The 21,162-nt window shown below is 46.9% G+C and overlaps 1 protein-coding gene and 1 pseudogene across 1 annotated transcript in view; both read right to left on the bottom strand.

Moving 5' to 3' along the window:
* The window catches only part of LOC139273164 (rho guanine nucleotide exchange factor TIAM2-like), a 418,212-nt gene that overhangs the window by 377,768 nt on the left and 19,282 nt on the right, over window positions 1–21,162 (bottom strand). The gene's annotated exons all lie outside the window — the stretch shown is intronic.
* LOC139274358 (U2 spliceosomal RNA) lies at window positions 16,045–16,282 on the bottom strand (annotated as a pseudogene).

The following is a 21,162-nucleotide window of genomic DNA, read 5'->3' as shown; positions in this document are numbered from 1 at the left end:
ATACCGAGGATTTTTTTAGGCGCCCAGCTCGGAGGGGGCGCCCTTTTTTTTTCTTGTGGAAACTTGGGCCCTATGTTTCTATGAAATTCCTCCTCATCTGTGTTTTAAATGGGCAGCCCCTTATTCTAAGATCATGCCCTCTAGTTCTAGTCTTCCCCCATCAGTGGAAACATCCTCTCTGCATCCACCTTGTCAAGCCCCCTCAATCTATACATTTCGACAAGATCACCTCACATTATTCTGAATTCCAATGAGTAGAGACCCAACCTACTCAACCTTTCCTCATAAGTCAACCCCCTCATTCCTGGGATCAACCTAGTGAATCTTCTCTGAACTGCCTCCAAAGCAAGTATATCCTTTCGTAAATATGGAAACCAAACTGCACGCAGTATTCCAGGTGTGGCCTCACCAACACCTTGTATAGCTGTAGCAAGACTTCCCTGTTTTTATACTTCATTCCCTTTGCAATAAAGGCAAAGATTCCATTGGCCTTCCTGATCATTTGCTGTATCTGCATACTAACCTTTTGTGTTTCATGCACAAGTACCTCCAGGTCCCACTGTACTGCGGCACTTTGCAATCTTTCACCATTTAAATAATAACTTGCTCTTTGATTTTTTTTCTGCCAAAGTGCATGACCTCACACTTTCCAACATTATACTCCATCTGCCAAATTTTTGCCCACTCACTTAGCCTGTCTATGTCCTTTTGCAGATTTTTTTGTGCCCTCCTCACATTGCTTTTCCTCCCAGCTTTGTATCATCAGCAAACTTGGCTACGTTACACTCAGTTTCTTCTTCCAAGTCGTTAATATAGATTGTAAACAGTTGGGGTCCCAGCACTGATCCCTGGGCACCCCACTCGTTACTGGTTGCCACCCAGAGAATGAACCATTTATCCCTACTCTCTATTTTATGTTCGTTAGCCAATCCTCTATCCATGCTAATATATTACCCCCAACCCCGTGAACTTTTATCTTGTGCAGTAATTTTTTATGTAGCACCTTGTCAAATGCCTTCTGGAAGCATACTGGATACTTTCCTTTATTAGCTGAGGCATAGAATACAAGAGCAGGGAGATTATGCCTGAACTGTATAAAATACTTGTTAGACCACAGTTGGAGTACCACATACAGTTCTGGTCACCACATTAGAGGAAGGATGTAATTGCACTAGAGGACGTAGAGAGGAGATTTACAAAGATGTTGCCAGGACTGGATATTTTACCTATGAGGAAAGATTGGATAGGCTGGGGTTGTTTTCTTTGGAACAGAGGCGGCTGAGGGGAGATTTAATTGAAGTGCATAAAATTAAAAACAAAACATGAGGGACCTAGATTGGATAGGAAGGACCTATTTCCCTTAGCAGAGAGGTCAATAACTAGGGAGCATGGATTTAAAGTAATTGGTAGAAGAATTAATGGAGAGTTGAGGAGAACTTTTTCCATGTAGAAGGTGGTGGGGGTCTTGAACTCATTGCCTGAAAGGATGTTAGAGGTAGAGACCCTAATCACATTTAAAAAGTACTTGGATATGCCCTTGAAGTGCCATAACCTGCAAGGCTACAGACCAAGAGCTGGAAAATGGGATTAGGCTGGATAGCTCTTTTTCAGCTGGCACAAACACGATGGGCTGAAATTCATCCTTCTATACCGTAAATTTCTATAATTCTATGATCACTGATGGAATTGGGGGGGGGCGGGGGGAGGGAAAAACACACAAGTCCAGACTGGGTGCGAGTTGGAAGAGGTTGGAGAAATACGATGAGTTAAGGAGGGAGAGATTTTTAAGCAAGGCCCATGAGTTTGATTGATTAGGTTAGGGGATGGGCAGCGATTGGCAATTAATTATACTGGATTGATGAATGAGTACAGCTTAGTACAGGATTAGATGTGAGGTGTAAACTGGATGTGAGGGTTTTAAGCTCATCTTAGCATCAGGCAGATGTGCATGATCAGGTTAAGCCCGAGTGAGCAGCGAGGCAGGGGAATAGAATCAGCAGCAGGGTGTGGAGTTTACATAAGAATTCGGAGGTCAAGGCCATACAACCCCTTGAGCTTGCCCCGCCATTCAATAAGTTCCTCCTTTTTCTGACAATTTTCTCTGCTTCCATACGAACTCCCAAATACCAAACTTCATCTCCTCGGGTCCATACTTGGATACATCAATTGGTCTCACTCATCCTTCACCGTCAGCCTTGGCTTAGTGGTAGCACTCGCCTGTCAGAAGGTTATGGGTCCAAGTCCCACTCCAGAGATTTGAGCACATAACCTAGGCTGACACTTCAATGCAGCACTAAAGGAACTGACAATTGCTGTTTTTCAGAGGAGTCATTAAACTAAGGCTCTGTTGCTGTCTCCCAGTGTCCTGGCTAACCTTTATCCCTCAATCAACATCACCAAAACAGACTGTCTGGTCATTTATCGCATTACTGTAGCAACTTGCTGTGCACAAATTAGCTGTTGTGTTTCCCCTACAAGAGTCACTACAATTGACATCATCATCATCATTCATCCCTTTGTAACCTCTAGACTTGACAATGCCAACTCACTCCTGGCCGGCCTTCCACATTCCACACTGCGTGAACTTGAAGTCATCCAAAACTCAACAGCCCTTGTACTAACCCGCACCAAGTCAAGATCACCCATCATATCTGTGCTTTCTGACCTACATTAGCTCCCAATTAAATGACGCCTTGATTTCAAAATTCTCGTCCTTGTTTACAAATCACTCCATGGACGTGCCCCTCCCTATCTCTGTAATCTTTTTCAGCCTCACAATCCTACAAGATGTCTGCGCTCCTCAAATTCTGCCCTCTTGAACATCCCTCATTATAACTGCTCAACCATCCGTGGACGTGCCTTCAGCTGCCTGGGCCCTGTGCTCGGGAACTCCCTCCCTAAACCTCTACACCTCTCTACCTCTCTTTCCTCCTTTAAGATGCTCGTTAAAACCTACCTCTTTAAACAAGCTTTTGATTATCTGCCTTAATTTCTTCTGTGGCTTATCATCTGTTTGTCTGTAACACTGTTGTGAAGCACCTTGGGGCATTTTACGAAGTTAAAGGTGCTATATAAATAAGATTTATTATCAGAGGCAGTCCCTCGGAGTAACATAGAAACATAGAAACATAGAAAATAGGTGCAGGAGTAGGCCATTCGGCCCTTCTAGTCTGCACCGCCATTCAATGAGTTCATGGCTGAACATGCAACTTCAGTACCCCATTCCTGCTTTCTCACCATACCCCTTGATTCCCCTAGTAGTAAGGACTTCATCTAACTCCTTTTTGAATATATTTAGTGAATTGGCCTCAACAACTTTCTGTGGTAGAGAATTCCACAGGTTCACCACTCTGGGTGAAGAAGTTTCTCCTCATCTCGGTCCTAAATGGCTTCCCACTTATCCTTAGAATGTGTCCCCTAGTTCTGGACTTCCCCAACATTGGGAACATTCTTCCTGCATCTAACCTGTCTAACCCCGTCAGAATTTTAAATGTTTCTATGAGGTCCCCTCTCATTCTTCTGAACTCCAGTGAATACAAGCCCAGTTGATCCAGTCTTTCTTGATAGGTCAGTCCCGCCATCCCAGGAATCAGTCTGGTGAACCTTCGCTGCACTCCCTCAATAGCAAGAATGTCCTTTCTCAGGTTAGGAGACCAAAACTGTACACAATACTCCAGGTGTGGTCTCACCAAGGCCCTGTACAATTGTAGCAACACCTCCCTGCCCCTGTACTCAAATCCCCTTGCTATGAAGGCCAACATGCCATTTGCTTTCTTAACCACCTGCTGTACCTGCATGCCAATCTTCAATGACTGATGTACCATGACACCCAGGTCTCTTTGCACCTCCCCTTTTCCTAATCTGTCACCATTCAGATAATAGTCTGTCTCTCTGTTTTTAACCACCAAAGTGGATAACCTCACATTTATCCACATTATACTTCATCTGTCATGCATTTGCCCACTCACCTAACCTATCCAAGTCGCTCTGCAGCCTCATAGCATCCTCCTCGCAGCTCACACTGCCACCCAACTTAGTGTCATCCGCAAATTTGGAGATACTACATTTAATCCCCTCGTCTAAATCATTAATGTACAGTGTAAACAGCTGGGGCCCCAGCACAGAACCTTGCGGTACCCCACTAGTCACTGCCTGCCATTCTGAAAAGTCTCCATTTACTCCTATTCTTTGCTTCCTGTCTGACAACCAGTTCTCAATCCATGTCAGCACACTACCCCCAATCCCATGTGCTTTAACTTTGCACATTAATCTCTTGTGTGGGACCTTGTCGAAAGCCTTCTGAAAGTCCAAATATACCACATCAACTGGTTCTCCCTTGTCCACTCTGCTGGAAACATCCTCAAAAAATTCCAGAAGATTTGTCAAGCATGATTTCCCTTTCACAAATCCATGCTGACTTGGACCTATCATATTACCTCTTTCCAAATGCACTGCTATGACATCCTTAATAATTGATTCCATCATTTTACCCACTACCGATGTCAGGCTGACCGGTCTATAATTCCCTGTTTTCTCTCTCCCTCCCTCCTTTTTTAAAAAGTGGGGTTACATTGGCTACCCTCCACTCCATAGGAACTGATCCAGAATCAATGGAATGTTGGAAAATGACTGTCAATGCATCCACTATTTCCAAGGCCACCTCCTTAAGTACTCTGGGATGCAGTCCATCAGGCCCTGGGGATTTATCGGCCTTCAATCCCATCAATTTCCCCAACACAATTTCCCGACTAATAAAGATTTCCCTCAGTTCCTCCTCCTTACTAGACCCTCCGACCCCTTTTATATCCGGAAGGTTGTTTGTGTCCTCCTCAGTGAATACCGAACCAAAGTACTTGTTCAATTGGTCTGCCATTTCTTTGTTCCCAGTTATGACTTCCCCTGATTCTGACTGCAGGGGACCTACGTTTGTCTTTACTAACCTTTTTCTCTTTACATATCTATAGAAACTTTTGCAATCCGTCTTAATGTTCCCTGCAAGCTTCTTCTCGTACTCCATTTTCCCTGCCCTAATCAAACCCTTTGTCCTCCTCTGCTGAGTTCTAAATTTCTCCCAGTCCCCAGGTTCGCTGCTATTTCTGGCCAATTTGTATGCCACTTCCTTGGCTTTAATGCTATCCCTGATTTCCCTTGATAGCCACGGTTGAGCCACCTTCCCTTTTTTATTTTTACGCCAGACAGAAATGTACAAGGATGACTTGCTTCCACTCGGAGTTCTCAGGTAACTGAAGAGTCCAATGCGGGACCTACAGTCTCTGTCACAGGTGGGGCATACATTGGTTGAAGGAAAGGGTGGGTGGGGAGCCTGGGTTGACACACGCTCCTTTCGCTATCTACGCTTGTTCTCTGTGATGGAACTAGAGGTGCTCAGCACCCTCCTGGATACTCTTCCTCTACTTTGGGCGGTCGTGGACCAGAGATTCCCAGGTGTCAGTGGGGATGTTGCACTTAATCAAGGAGGCTTTGAGGGTGTCCTTGAAGTATTTCCTCTACCCACCTGGGGCTCGCTTGCCGTGTCGAAGCTCCGCGTAGAGCACTTGCTTTGGGAGTCTCGTGTCGGGCATGCGGACAATGTGGCCTGCCCAATGGAGCTGGTCGAGCGTGGTCAATACTTCGATGCTGGGAATGTTGGCCTGAGCGAGAACACCAATGTTGGTGCATCTATTCTGCCAATGAATTTGCAGGATCCTGCGGAGGCAGCGCTGGTGGTACTTCTCCAGTGTTTTGAGGTGTCTGCTGTTTATAGTCCACATCTCCGAGCCATATAGGAGGCCGGGTATCACTACTGTCCTGTAGACCATGACCTTGGTGTCAGATTTGAGGTCCTGGTCTTCAAACCTCTCTTCCACAGGCAACCAAAGGCTGTGCTGGCACACTGGAGGTGGTGTTGGACCTCCAGTGTGCCAATATCTGCTCTTGCTGACAGTAGGTTCCCAAGGTATGGAAAATGGTTTGCGTTGTCCAAGGCCTCGTCGTGGATTTTGATAATCAGGGGGGGGGGGGGGCAGTGCTGTGTGGCGGGATCAGATTGGTAGAGGACCTTTGTCTTATGGATGTTTAGTGCAAGGCCCATACTCTCATACACCTCGATGAAGATGCTGACGGTGTAATTGACAAGTAATTCATTGGCTGTGAAGTGCTTAGGATAGCGTGGAAGTTGTGAAAAGGCTTTCCTAACTTATATCCCCATGCCACCAACTCCTCAAAACCAACAGCTGCACCCCCTTTCAAAAAACCCACTTTAAACCCCTTCTCTCTCTCTCTCTCCACCTACCACCTCATCTCAAACCTTCCCTTCCACCCATTCTAAAATACATTGAACAGTGAAAGTGTGGTTTCAAAGCACTCATTTTTAGAGTCCCCTCAATCTAATGTTCACAGCACCCATAGTACCATCTCTCTAGCCATATTCATCTGCTCTATCCTTCTATTTCTATATTCACTCGCTCGTGGCACCGGGAGTAATCTGGAGATCACTATCGTTGAGTTCCTGCTTTTTAATCTCTTTCCTAGCTCCCTAAAATCAGCCTGCAGGACCTCATCCCTCTTTCCACCTATATCATTGATAAAGATATGGACCATGACCCTTGACTGTTCACCTTCTCCCCTCAATGTTCTGCAGCCGCTCAGTGACATCCTTGGCCCTGGCACCAGGGAGGCAACATATCACGTCTGTGGCGCAGAAACGCCTGTCTTTTCCCCTATCGAATCTCCAGTCACTATTGCTTTCCCGATCTTCCCACTCTCACCCCCATACAGCCGAGCCACTTGTGGGGTCGTGAACTTGACTCTGGCTGTACTCCCAACAGGAACCATCTCCCTCACCAGTATTCAGTCCTGGTTACTGGTTAGAGAACGCGATGCACTCAGGGGACTCCTGTACTACCTGCCTAGTTCTCCTCATCTGTCTGTCACCCCCATTGCCTGCATACTGTTATGCTGAAGAGTGACCACCTCTTGAAATGTGCTATCAATGTAGCTCTCAGCCTCACTGATGCACCACATTGACGCCAGCTGCTGCTCAAGCGCCGAAACCTGAGCTCCTCCAGCCAACACTTCCTGCACATGTGATTGTCCAGGTCACGGGAAGTATCCTGGAGTTCCCACATTCCTACAGTGTCAGCTGTGGCTTAGTGGGTAGCACTCTCACCCAAGTCAGAAGGTTTAGGGTTCAAGTCCCACTCCAGCGACTTGAGCACAAAAAAATAATCTAGGCTGACACTCCAGTGGAGTGCTGAGGGAGTGCTGCACTGTCGGAGGTGCCGTCTTTCAGATGAGACGTTAAACCGAGGCCCCGTCTGCTCTCTCAAGTGGATGTAAAAGATCCCATGGAATTATTTCGTAGAAGAGCAGGGGAGTTATCCCCAGTGTCCTGGCCAATATTTATCACTCAATCAACATGAGAGATTATCTGGTCATTATCACATTGCTGTTTGGGGAAGCTTGCTTGTGCGCAAATTGGCTGCCGCGTTTCCCACATTACAACAGTGACTACACTCCAAAAGTATTTCATTGGCCGATGATCGTTAAAGACGCTATATAATTCCAAGATCTGCATTCCCTCATCTCAGTTGTGTTACTAAAAAAATACTGTTCCACCTCTGCAATACTGCATGTGCCCAAATCATATCTCCCTTTCTGCTGCCGAACCCCTAGTCCATGGGGTCTGACAGGGACCCCTACCCAGTGATGTCCTGTGACCAGCCTCACCTGCAGAGTTTGAGCCTCGGCCTAGATTGGCAACTCAGGGTTTTGGGCAGTTCGCAGATGTGACTTTTGCCCCATGGTTTCTCAACACTGGTGCCCCAGTACAGTCCCGCCAATCAGGAGCCAAGTGGCACTCTGGCTCAAACTGGCAAAGCAGAAGTTCGGACGGTGGCAGAAGTTTCCCACATTACAACAGCGACTACACTCCAAGAGAGTGCTTCATTGGCTGTGAAGTGCTTACAACGTCCAGTGGTCAGGAAGGGTGCTGTATAAATTTAAGTCTTTCTTTTTCTTGGAATGGACTCCTGGACGGAGTCTTTCTGGATGGATGAACTAAGATGGAACGAATGGTCTTCCTCATCCATGATATATTGTGATGTTGCAGTTTCTTTCCCCAGAGTCACTGCCCTCTGGAACAAACTAATGAGACTTTCAGTCCTTTTAAAGGGACCGTGACAAGAGGTTGGCTGGTAACTGGGACTGGGACACACCACTGTCTGCTGGAGCTCTGCTTGGCTGCCAGAGGAAGTCGAAGAGGAATTGCTCAGAGTTTTCCAGAATTAGCCTGAGGATTGTTTTGTCCCACACCATGGGCTTGACTTTCCGTGGGGCTTCTGCCGATGGGCCACTGTGTCTGTGACTCTTCCGTCGGTTACAATCAGAAGCAAGCTGGTGAATGGCAATTGTGGTTGGGGACGAGTGACATCGTGGTGCGACAGTGACTGGATGGGGGGGGGTAGGTTCCATCGGCCAGCTGGTCTTGCCCGCTTTGTTTATTCCTCAAAGGAGGACTTGCATTTCTACGGTGCCTTCCGCTACCTCAGGACGTCCAGGGCGTTTTACAGCCAAACGAGGTGCTTTTGAACTGTGATCACTGTCGTAATGTAGGAAACACGGCAGGGAATTTGTGCACAGGAAGATCCCATGCACAGCAATGTTATAATGACCAGATAATCTGTTTTAGAGATGTAGATCAAGGTATAGACATTTGCCAGGACACCGGGGAGAACTCCTCTGCTCTTCTTCGAAATAGTGCCATGAGATCTTTTACGTCCACCTGAGGGCAGACTGTCCAAATGGCCTCCTTCCATGCAGTAAGCATTCTATGAGGGCAGACTGGGCCCCTGTTTAATGGGTCATCTGAAAGACGGCCCCTCTGACAGTGCAATGCTCCCTTGGAGCAGCAGTGAGGTGTCAGCCTGGATTATGTTGCTCTGGTCTCTGGAGTGGGACTTGAACCCACAACCTTCTGACAGAGGCGAGAAGCAATAGCTAAAGGGCATAAATGCTCATTTCTGTACTGATGAAAAGGTTGCATGCTTGTGGAACAAAGGGTGGGATAAGAAAAACACTGATCAATTACTTGCAAATAGCCTGTTGTGCTGTGTGTAGAGAGGAAAATATTTTTTATTATTTTAGCAAGCTCTATTATGGTTTCAAATGTTTTTCCCCCCCAATTATAATTTCTGATGCCCACATTTAATATGGGGTTTACGTGATCAAACTGATTGCATAATCACACTGTGATGGAGCATAGTGACAGCTCATCAGGTGAGGCATTACCTCAAGTCTAGTGCAGAAGTTATATTGGTGTTTGGAGCTGGGACAGTTCCACCTTTTCATGGTCAGGTAGCTCCCAGTGCAGAAGTATTTTTTTTTGTCGTTTCATCATGAAATCTACCTGAAAACGGCAGGTAGATTACCAGCTTGTGTAACAGGTAATAGGCACATGTACCAAGGGCCCACTGCCATGGGAACAAACTAGCTTGGTTAGGCATGCATAGTTTATACCTCACTTGTCCAATAAGTTACCAGCTGCCACTGGCGGAGCAAGTTTGAAAACTTGGCTTTCCAACTCATCCACCGCCTTCTTTAGCTGGTAGAAGGTAAATATGCAACATCATACGAGACATTTTTAAATGGAGGTTAACAAAATTTCAACATCATTTTAAAATGTTAATGTTTTAAATGTGATTAATTTAGAAACCATTGGCATTTAAAAATTGGCCAGTTTTGGCAGTCCTCCAGCCAACCCTCCCCATATTCCATTTGCTTCAGGTGAAAGGCCTCCTAGCCATTGTTGTTCTGCTCAAGCAGATGCCATTATGATCCTGGCCTCTGTGTTGCTGTCCTCCCCTAGCAACACCAATTCCTGTTCAAGTCTCCTCCTTTCCTGTTCGCTACCACCACTCTCTGTAGGCCTCAGGCTCCTCGTTTTGTGGCCATCTGCCTAATGAGGAAACCTTCCACAAAATTGATGTCTGGCCTTGGTTACCTGTAAAAGGCAACTTGTATTTATTCTTTTTTTTTTAAAAAAGCAATCTGGATTAAGTCTCATTAGTTTATTTTCAATTATGAAATGCTGTGAAGCTTACTTAATGGTGAGGTGTGAATTTTTATAATTGAATAAACTGAATAATCAACTTATTAAAATCAACGTATTGCAAGTTTTCGAACTTCAATATAGCAACGCTAGAGTTGAATCTTTTCCTCCCTACACTCCAACTCCTCTGCTTCTCTCAATTGCCCTGAATGACCCATTCTTCCCCTTCCCTCACTCCCCATGTCCTTTTTCCCCTTTCGCTCTCATGCCATCTCAAGTTCTCTTTCTTCTCCCACTGCAACACCACAAGTAAGAGAGCGTGACAAGTTTACATAGGCAATTTCCATTATAAGAAAGACACAGGATTTTATAAATGGAAATATAAACAGGACAGAATACACAACTACAAAATGACCACTAAATTACACGAGTGTCTTGGTCCAATTAACTCTCGCCTTCAAACCCCACTTCACCAGAAGATTAACCTTGGTTTTGATTCATGTGCACCACCACAGGAGATCGAATAGTATTTTGTAAAAATAGATGTCTACACGCACTTCCTGTCAGGATTTTCCATTATAAATTCCCATGTCCGTATTTATAGTGAAAACTACTTTATGCAAACTTGCTCTACTGCAATTACACCATCCTTTCTGTGGGGGCACTGCTGCACTACCATTGGTGGGAGGTGGTAACTGCCAGGTGATAGGTTTACATAAATAAGTTTAAAATTACAGACAAAAGAATTAAGTGTGAAAATATAAAAATAAGGGCAGAATGTCTGACTTTACAATGGAAAGAGTTACATCTGCACACACTCATTCCAATATCCTCCAGCCTTCTAACCTTGGTTCACCTGAGATGACACTTGGTCCTGGATCCCCATCTGAGATTGACGATTTGTATAAATTTACGATGTAACTATTTGCACTGCACTTTTTTTTGACAGACAGGCATCTGTCCAGCCCCACTACCCCCATGCCTGTACTGCATTTTTTTTTTAAAACCGACATGCGACAAACCCCACCACCCCCCTTCTCAGCTCGAAACATTACATCCACGTGGTGCCAAGAAGCAGATCCCGAGGTTCCGACTCTCTTCGCCCCGGCGGGCCTGGGGCCAGCAGCGACCAGAGAAACGGTGGAAGGCTGCGAGGGAGCGAGAGCGAGAGCGAGAGCGAAAAAAAGAGGGAGGAAGGTGGGCGGGGGGAGGGGGGGGAAGAGAGGAGGGCTGGGGGGGGGGGGGGGAGAAGAGAGGAGGGCTGGGGGGGGGGGGGAGAAAGAGAGGAGGGCTGGGGGGGGGGGAGAAAGAGAGGAGGGCTGGAGGTGGGGGGGGGGGGGGGGGAAGAGAGGTGGGCTGGGGGGGGGGGGGAAAGAGAGGAGGGCTGGGGGGGGGGGGGGAAAGAGAGGAGGGCTGGGGGGGGGGGGAAAGAGAGGAGGGCTGGGGGGGGGGGGGAAGAGAGGAGGGCTGGGGGGGGGGGAAGAGAGGAGGGCTGGGGGGGGGGGAAGAGAGGAGGGCTGGGGGGGGGGGGGGGAAGAGAGGAGGGCTGGGGGGGGGGGGGGGGGAAGAGAGGAGGGCGGGGGGGGGGGGAAGGGAGGAGGGCTGGGTGGGGGGGGGGAGAAAGAGAGGAGGGCTGGGTGGGGGGGGGGGAAGAGAGGAGGGCTGGGGGGGGGGGAAGAGAGGAGGGCTGGGGGGGGGGGGGGGGGGGGGAAAGAGGAGGAGGGCTGGGGGGGGGGGGGGGGAAGAGAGGAGGGCTGGGGTGGGGGGGGGGGAAGAGAGGAGGGCTGGGGGGGTGGGGGGAGAGAGGAGGGCTGGCGGGGGGGGGGGGGGGGGGGGGGAAGAGAGGAGGGCTGGGGGGGGGGGGAAGAGAGGAGGGCTGGGGGGGGGGGGAAGAGAGGAGGGCTGGGGGGGGGGGGGGAAGAGAGGAGGGCTGGGGGGGGGGGGGGGGGGGGGAAGAGAGGAGGGCTGGGGGGGGGGGGGGGAAAGAGAGGAGGGCTGGGGGGGGGGGGGGGAAGAGAGGAGGGCTGGGGGGGGGGGGGAAGAGAGGAGGGCTGGGGGGGGGGGGGGGGAAGAGAGGAGGGCTGGGGGGGGGGGGGGAAGAGAGGAGGGCTGGGGGGGGGGGGGGGGAAGAGAGGAGGGCTGGGGGGGGGGAAGAGAGGAGGGCTGGGGGGGGGGGGGGAAGAGAGGAGGGCTGGGGGGGGGGGGGGGGAAGAGAGGAGGGCTGGGGGGGGGGGAGAAGAGAGGAGGGCTGGAGGGGGGGGGGGGGAAGAGAGGAGGGCTGGGGGGGGGGGGGGGGGAAGAGAGGAGGGCTGGGGGGGGGGGGAAGAGAGGAGGGCTGGGGAGGGGGGGGGGAAGAGAGGAGGGCTGGGGGGGGGAAAGAGAGGAGGGCTGGGGGGGGGGAAAGAGAGGAGGGCTGGGGTGGGGGGGGGGAAGAGAGGAGGGCGGGGGGGGGGGGGGGAAGAGAGGAGGGCGGGGGGGGGGGAGAGGAGGGCTGGGGGGGGGAGAGAGAGAGGAGGGCTGTGGGGGGGGGGGGGAGAGAGAGAGAGGAGGGCTGGGGGGGGAGGGGGGGGGAGAGAGGAGGGCTTGGGGGGGGGGGGAAGAGAGGAGGGCTGGTGGGGGGGGGGGGGAAGAGAGGAGGGCTGGTGGGGGGGGGGAGAAAGAGAGGAGGGCTGGTGGGGGGGGGAGGAAAGATAGTAGGGCTGGCGGGGGGGGGGGGAAAGAGAGGAGGGCTTGTGGCGGGGGGCGGGGGGAGAGGAGGGCTGGGGGGCAAATGAAGGATGTTAATGAAGGATGATATCAGGGCAGTTGTGAGTCGATATTGGCTCTAATGAACAAAATGTTGAATCATTGTGGGTGGAGATTAGTGATAGTAAGGGGAAAAAGTCACTGGTGGGGGTAGTTTATAGGCCCCCAAATAATAACTTCACGGTGGGGCAGACAATAATCAAGGGAATAATGGAGGCAATAATCATGGGGGATTTTAACCTACATATCGATTGGTCAAATCAAATCGCACAGGGTAGCCTCAAGGAGGAATTCATAGAATGCATACGGGATTGTTTCTTAGAACAGTATGTCACAGAACCTACAAGGGAGCAAGCTATCTTATATCTGGTCCTGTGTAATGAGACAGGAATAATAAACGATTTCCTAGTAAAAGATCCTCTCAGAATGAGTGATCACAGTATGGTTGAATTTGTAATGCAGAGTGAGGGTGAGGAAGTAGTGTCTCAAACGAGCGTACTATGCTTAAATAAAGGGGACTACAGTGGGATGAGGGCAGAGTTGGCTAAAGTAGACTGGGAACACAGACTAAACGGTGGCACAATTGAGGAACAGTGGAGGACTTTTAAGGAGCTCTTTCATAGTGCTCAACAAAAATATATTCCAGTGAAAAAGGGTGGAAAGAGAAGGGATAACCAAGAAAATAAAGAAGAGTATCAAATTAAAACCCAATGCCTATAAGGTGGCCAAGGTTAGTGGGAAACTAGAAGATTGGGAAAATTTTAAACGACAGCAAAGAATGACTAAGAAAGCAATAAAGAAAGGAAAGATAGATTACGAAAGTAAACTTGCGCAAAACATAAAAACAGATCGTAAAAGCTTTTACCGATATATAAAACAGAAAAGAGTGACTAAAGTAAATATTGGTCCCTTAGCAGATGAGAAGGGGTATTTAATAATGGGAAATGTGGAAATGGCTGAGACCTTAAACAATTATTTTACTTCAGTCTTCACAGTGGAAGACACAAAAACCATGCCAAAAATTGCTGGTCACGGGAATGTGGGAAGGGAGGACCTTGAGACAATCACTATCACTCGGGGGGTAGTGCTGGACAGGCTAATGGGACTCAAGGTAGACAAGTCCCCTGGTCCTGATGAAATGCATCCCAGGGTATTAAAAGAGATGGCGGAAGTTATAGCAGATGCATTCGTTATAATCTACCAAAATTCTCTGGACTCTGGGGAGGTACCAGCGGATTGGAAAGCAGCTAATGTAATGCCTCGGTTTAAAAAAATGGGGCAGACAAAAGGCAGGTAACTATCGGCCGGTTAGTTTAACATCTGTTGTGGGGAAAATGCTTGAAGCTATCATTAAGGAAGAAATAGCGGGACATCTAGATAGGAATAGTGCAATCAAGCAGACGCAACATGGATTCATGAAGGGAAAATTATGTTTAACTAATTTACTGGAATTATTTGAGGATATAACGAGCATGGTGGCTAGAGGTGTACCGATGGATGTGGTGTATTTAGATTTCCAAAAGGCATTCAATAAGGTGCCACACAAAAGGTTACTGCAGAAGATAAAGGTACACGGAGTCAGAGAAAATGTATCAACATGGATAGAGAATTGGCTGGCTAACAGAAAGCAGAGAGTCGGGATAAATGGGTCCTTTTCAGGTTGGAAATCGGTGGTTAGTGGTGTGCCACAGGGATCGGTGCTGGGACTGCAACTGTTTACAATAGACATAGATGACCTGGAAGAGGGGACAGAGTGTAGTGTAACAAAATTTGCAGATGACACAAAGATTAGTGGGAAAGCGGGTTGAGTAGAGGACACAGAGAGGCTGCAAAGAGATTTAGATAGGTTAAGCGAATGGGATAAGGTTTGGCAGATGGAATACAATGTCGGAAAATGTGAGGTCATCCACCTTGGGAAAAAAAAACAGTAAAAGGGAATATTATTTGAATGGAGAGGGGGGGCGGGGAAAGAGAGAGGGAGAGAGAGAGAGCGAGCGAGCGAAAAAGATAGAGAGAGAGAAAGAGAGAGAGAGAGAGAGAGAGAGAGAGAGAGAGAGAGGGGAGGGAGGGAGGATCACATTGTTACAACTCCGTACAAGAGACATGTGCCATCATCGGGCAAGCGGAGAATTAGGCTCCACTACAGTCGCCTAACCTCTGCGGCAGAATAGCCGAAGAGTGGCTGCTTGGGCAAGATATTAGAGGACTGCAGATGCCTTAGAGACAAACTGCTGTACAGTACAGCGACTTCAAGAAAGTGGAGGAAAAAGGGGAAGAAAATATTTTAAAAGTTGGGATAGTGTGATTGATAAAACAGACAATACACAGGCAGTGTGCAGCAACTCTCATTTAGGATATTGCCAAATCATTTAGAATAAAAAGACTGCATAACAAACGACAACAGCACTCCAAGAATTTTATGGAAGGAAGGCTGTTAGATATTTAAATCCACCTTTTCAAAACAACTGACATTTAACTTGGCAACAGGTGTATATTATAAATCTTCACGGAGAGCACTACACAATGTTTTAATGAAAATTTGGTAGAAAGCATGTGTAACCTAAAATTTACATTACAGTCTCTAAACCAAATATAAATCATTTCCCCATTTAGAAATCAAATGCTGTTTGGCAGCATTACAAAGGAACAGATTTTAAAACTAGCACAGAATACCGTAACTGCTTAAAACAAAAGCAGGCTAGAATTGATCATATAAAGTGGAGCCTGAATCTCTACTTGCCCGTGAGCACTTTCCAGCAGAGGCACTGGGGAGAAATCAGATGTGGGGACCCGGATTTATTTCTTGTCCCTACCCATCCCAGGGGAGCTGAATGCAACAGCCTGGAATTGGTAAAAGAACTTTGCATTCAAAAACAGAAGTACAGCGATACATGTCTGGACCAAATTTGGAGGGAGATGTTTGAGCTGATCCTGAACACTGACCTTTAATATGTTTTCTTGTACCCATTTTTTAATGTTAATATAAATGGAAGACAAGCAACTTATTAATACCATCATCCATCTAATATTTTCCCTAGCCTCGTTTCTTCCCATAGCATAGAATTATTTTTTTATTCATTCATGAACTGTGGACATCACTGGCAAGGCCATCATTTATTGTCCATCCCTAATTTTTTTTTTTTTAATTCGTTGCCAATCTTTCCAATTCTTTGTCAGATCACAAACGCCAGAGGTCACCTTGCACACATCAAGGATCACCCTGCGCCAATGCTCTTAGCCAAAAGGCCTAGAGCCCAAGCACCGTTCCTGGAAGTACTGCAATACCAGGATCGTGCCATGGAGGTGGATGGGTCAGGCCCCCCACACACCTCCGTGGAGGTGGATGGGTCAAGCCACCCCACCCACCTCCTATTTCCAAAAAGCATAGGAGAATCACCTTCCTGATCCAGGGAGAACCACTTTGGGGTGATGGTTACTCCCCTGTCAGGTCAATTACGCATGATCTTAGCCAAAAGGCCGAGAAGCAGGGGTGGTGAACCACCTTCTTCAACCGCAGAGGGCAGTTAAGAGTCAACCATGTTGCTGTGGGTCTGGAGTCACCTATAGGCCAGACCGGCTGAGGACGATAGATTTCTTTCCCTAAAGCACATTAGTGAACCAGATGGGTTTTTAACGACAATCCGGTAGCTTCATGTTCACCATTATTAAAACTAGCTTTTATTAAAAATTCCAGATTTATTTAATTAACTGAATTTAAATTCCCCAGCTGCCGTGCAGGAATTTGAACTCATGTCTCCGGATCATTAATCAAGGCCTCTGGATTACTAGTCCAGTCACAACCAAAATCCCACCATACCCGATAGGGCCTCCACTGCATAGGTGGCCATTCAATCCATCGTGCCTGTGCCACTTCTTTGAAAGTGCTATACATTTAGTCACACTCCCCTGCCTTTTCCCCTTCAAGTATTTATCCAATTCCCTCTTGAAATTTATTATTGAATCCGCTTCCATTTGAGACAATGCATTCCAGGTCAACATAACTCACTGCATACGAAAAATTCTCCTGATCTCCCCTCTGGTTCTTGTGTCAATTACCTTAAATCTGTGTTCTCTGGTTACCGACCCTTCTGCCACTAGAAATAATGTTCTCCTTATTTACTTCATGATTTTGTAGATGGCGGAAAGGTTTTGGGGAGTCAGGAGACGAGACACTCGCCCCAGCCTCTGACCTGCTCTTGTAGCCACAGTATTTATGTGGCTGGTCCAGCTAGGTTTCTGGTCAATTGTGACCCCCAGGACGTTGATGGTGGAGATTCGACGATGGTAATGCCGTTGAATGTCAAGGGACAGTGGTTAGACGCTCTCTTGTTGGAGATAGTCATTGCCTGGCACTTCTGGGGTGTGAATGTTACTTGCCCAAGCCTGAATGTAGTCCAGATCTTGCTGCATGCGGGCATGGACTGCTTCATTATCTGAGGAGCTGCGAGTGGAACTGAACACTGTGCAATCATCAGTGTGTATCCCCACTTCTGGCCTTATGATGGAGGGAAGGTAATTTGTGAAGCAGCTGAAGATGGCTGGGCCTAGGACACTGCCCTGGGAAACCCCTGCAGCAATGTCCTGGGGCTAAGATGATCGAACTCCAACAACCTCAACCATCTTCCTTTGTGCTAGGTATGACTCCAGCCAGTGGAGTTTTTTTCCCCGGATTCCCATGGACTTCAATTTTACAAGGTTCTCCTTGATGGTCAAATGCTGCCTCGATGTCAGCGGCAGTCACTCTCACTTCACCTCTGGAATTCAATTTGACCATATTTGGACCAAGGCTGTAGAGTGGTCCTGGCGAAACCCAAACTGAACATCCGTGAACAGGTTACCGGTGAGCAAGTGCCGCTTTAGAACGCTGTCGATGACACCTTCGATCACTTTGCTGATGATTGAGAGTAGACTGATGGGGTGGTAGTTGGCCAGATTGGATTTGACCCATTTCTTTTGTGGACAGGACATGCCTGGGCAGTTTTCCCACATTGTTGGGTAGATGGCAGTGTTGTAGCTGTACTGGAACAGCTTGGCTCGAGGTGCGGCTAGTTCTGGAGCACAAGTCTTCAGCACAACAGCCAAGATGCTGTCGGGTCCCATAGCCTTTGCTGTATCCAGTGCACTTAGCCATTTCTTGGTATCACGTGGTGCTTCCGAGCCACTCTTGGCGGTGGACATGGAAGTCCCCCACCCACCTAGAGTACCTTGCTACCCTCAGTGCTTCTTCCCAGTGGTGTTCTACATGGAGGGAGTACTGATTCATCAGCTGAGGGAGGGCGGTAGGTTATCAGCAGGAGGTTTCCTTGCCCAAATGTGACCTGATGCCATGAGGTCTGGAGTCAATGTTGAGGACTCCCAGAGCCATTCCCTTCCAACTGTATACCACTGTGCCGCCACCTCTGATGGGTCTGTCCTGTCGGTGGGAGGGGACATACCAAGGGATAGTGATGTCGTAGTCTGGGACATTGGCTGAAAGGTATGATTCTGTGAGTATGACTATGTCAGGTTACTGCTTGACTAGACTGTGGGACAGCTCTCCCAATTTTGGCACAAGTCCCCAGATGTTAGTGAGGAGGACTTTGCAGGATCAATGGGGCTTGTGCCGTTGTTGTGTCCAAAGCTCGTGCCGAGGTTGATACCCGGTGGTCTGTCCAATTTTATTCTTATTGTTTCTTGTAGGGTTTGGTTACAACTGAGTGGCTTGCTAGGCCATTTCAGACAGCAGTTAACAGTTATATCACTTTGTAATTTTATGCTTCCATCCACACTGCTTACAATGGCAAGCTTCGATATGTGGCTCTCTATCCTGTCATCCAAATAGTTAATAAATAATGGGAACGGTTGAGGCCCCATCACCAATCCCTGTGGGATGCCACAAGTCACATCTTGCCAATTAGAGTACAAATACCAGCCTTTTATCCCTAGCCTCTGTCTCCTGCCGCTCAGCCAATCTCATAACCAGCTCAATAATTTGCCCTCCATTTCACAAGCTTTAACTAGCAAACGGTCTCTTATGAGAGACTTTTATCTTCTGGAGGTCAATATAAATAACATTCATGGACACTTCCTTGTCCACTACTTTAGTCATCTCTAGAGTGTAATGAAAGACAATAATTCCTAAAGTCTTAACTTTTCATAACAGCTTTGTTAGGTTAATTTTGAGCACCAAGGGAAAAGGTGATGCATTCCACTTTATATTTTATTCATCTACTGTACTTAATCCATGGTTCTTATAACTTGACATGTGAACAAACAGTAACTTGGGATTACCAACTTCACCACTGCATAGCTTGCCAGCTGACACATTCCTGATTTGCAGGAATTACTTCACAGCTTGTGGTTAATATGAAGTGGTTAATATGAACTGGTTAATATGAACTAGGTAGACCACCATGGCCTTTCATAAAAGATAGCTCCAACAATAAACAATTTGAACTCAACACTACATTGGTGGACACTTCGGTTTTATTAGTTCCATATCCATGGTGACCATTTCATCCAATAGAACACAACATCTGCAACCAAACATATTACTCCTACCAATTCCTGCACATCCAAGTTACTAAGCAACTGTAAACACAACCTGCAGCAATGCTTAATAAGTCTATACATTTACTGTAATCCTACCACAATTCCCATCTTCTTTATTAATTGGCAAGTGTTCAAGCACATTAATTGGCACGGGTTCAAGCACACTAACTTTGGTGATTTATTTCACTCCAATAGATCATAAAAATGACGTGCAGGTGGGTTTCATACTTTGAAAGTTCCTGTTGTTTCAACACATACTTCAAAATGCTAAATCTGTGGTTACAGCAGCTGCCGTCTCAGATCAGTAACTATAGCCTTTATTTTTACCTGCTAGTCTATTGTTTATATGGCACAAGTATGAATCAGACTCTCCCCATCAAGAGACTTTGCTTCTGTGCACCAAAGTGCCTGTGCGTTGATATATTTCAATGTATTAAGAGGGAAGACAGGAGTGTCCATACTTTCCAAACATTTAAATAAGCTCGGCTTCAATTGATAAAGTGTCCACTTGATCCATGAGAGAAGAGAGAAACTGTTCCCATTGGCAGAAGGGTCGAGAACTAGAGGACACAGATTTAAGTTGATTGGCAAAAGAACCAAAGGCGACATAAGGAAGTCATTTTTTTTTTTGCGCAGCGAGTGGTTAGGATCTGGAATGCACTGCCTGAAAGTGTGATGGACGCAGACTCAGTCACTGCTTTCAAAAGGGAGTTGGATAAGTACCTGAAAGAAAAATATTTGCAGAGCTACAGGGAATGGAACTAGTGAGGTGCTCTTGCAGAGAGGCGGCATGGGCTCGACGGGCTGAACGGCCTTCTTCCATGCTATAACCATTCTTTTATGCATTGTATATCTGTAATGTTTTCTGCAAATTAGCAGCTCATTAGCAACTGATTCACAATCAAACTTCCAAGATAAAATTTAGAACATAATTTACCTCATCACTTGTTCATAAATCGCCAGTAACTTTGTGTCTCTGGAAACACAAAGCACACATCAGGCTGGTAATTGGATAGTCTCCATGAACTGAGTCAAGTGACAGTTTGATAAATGTGAGATCTCAAATGCAAATCAGATCAACACAGTCCAAATCAATCTCAGGGTACCAGTGACCATTTTCACTATAATACAGATTTTATAATTAGGGAAATGCAAAATTATCAGACAAAGTTGAAGCAGAGAAAGACAGACAAAGAAGGAAAATCAAGCAGTGGTTTAGCGTTACCAGTTTTAAAAGCCCATAGATTACAGGAGCAAAGGATGACTGATGAAGTCAGTTTTGATCTCCTGGGGAAGAATGAATTAGGAGTAAGAGATGGTTCAATGGGAAGGGAGGAAACCAGGGCAGGGCAGAGCAGAGTGAGAGCAGGGCTAAGTGTGATACTATGAAATACAGGAGCATTGAAAGAAACAACTGAAACAACTTGGTCAACTGAATGAATTGGAAATCAGGAGCAGTGTTTAAAAAAAAACAGCTGAGAAAGAAATAAACATTGTATTCATTGAAGGCACACAATCTAAGGAAGGTGTGATGAACAGAGCAGAAAAAGAGCAGAATGATAATTACAGCAGGTCACTGATGAGAGTATAAACAGTGAGAGAAAAAAGTTTTGGTATTTCAAGAAGAAGGAAAGTGAGCCAGAGGATCAACCATCAACTAGAACATAGTTGGAAATATTTGGCAGGAAATTAGCCATGAATTAGTTAGCAGCCCTTAGGGTGATAACTTGTTTAGAAGTGCACAGGGCTAATCTCCAAGAGTTCTGAAGATGTCCAAAACAATGACAAATGAAATGACCAGCATCAAAATTAGTCATAAGCTGAAATTTCTGCACCAG

Source organism: Pristiophorus japonicus, chromosome 9 (genome assembly GCF_044704955.1).
Source record: "Pristiophorus japonicus isolate sPriJap1 chromosome 9, sPriJap1.hap1, whole genome shotgun sequence".
Lineage (NCBI taxonomy): Eukaryota > Metazoa > Chordata > Chondrichthyes > Pristiophoridae > Pristiophorus > Pristiophorus japonicus.
This window is presented reverse-complemented; position numbering and strand designations above follow the sequence as displayed.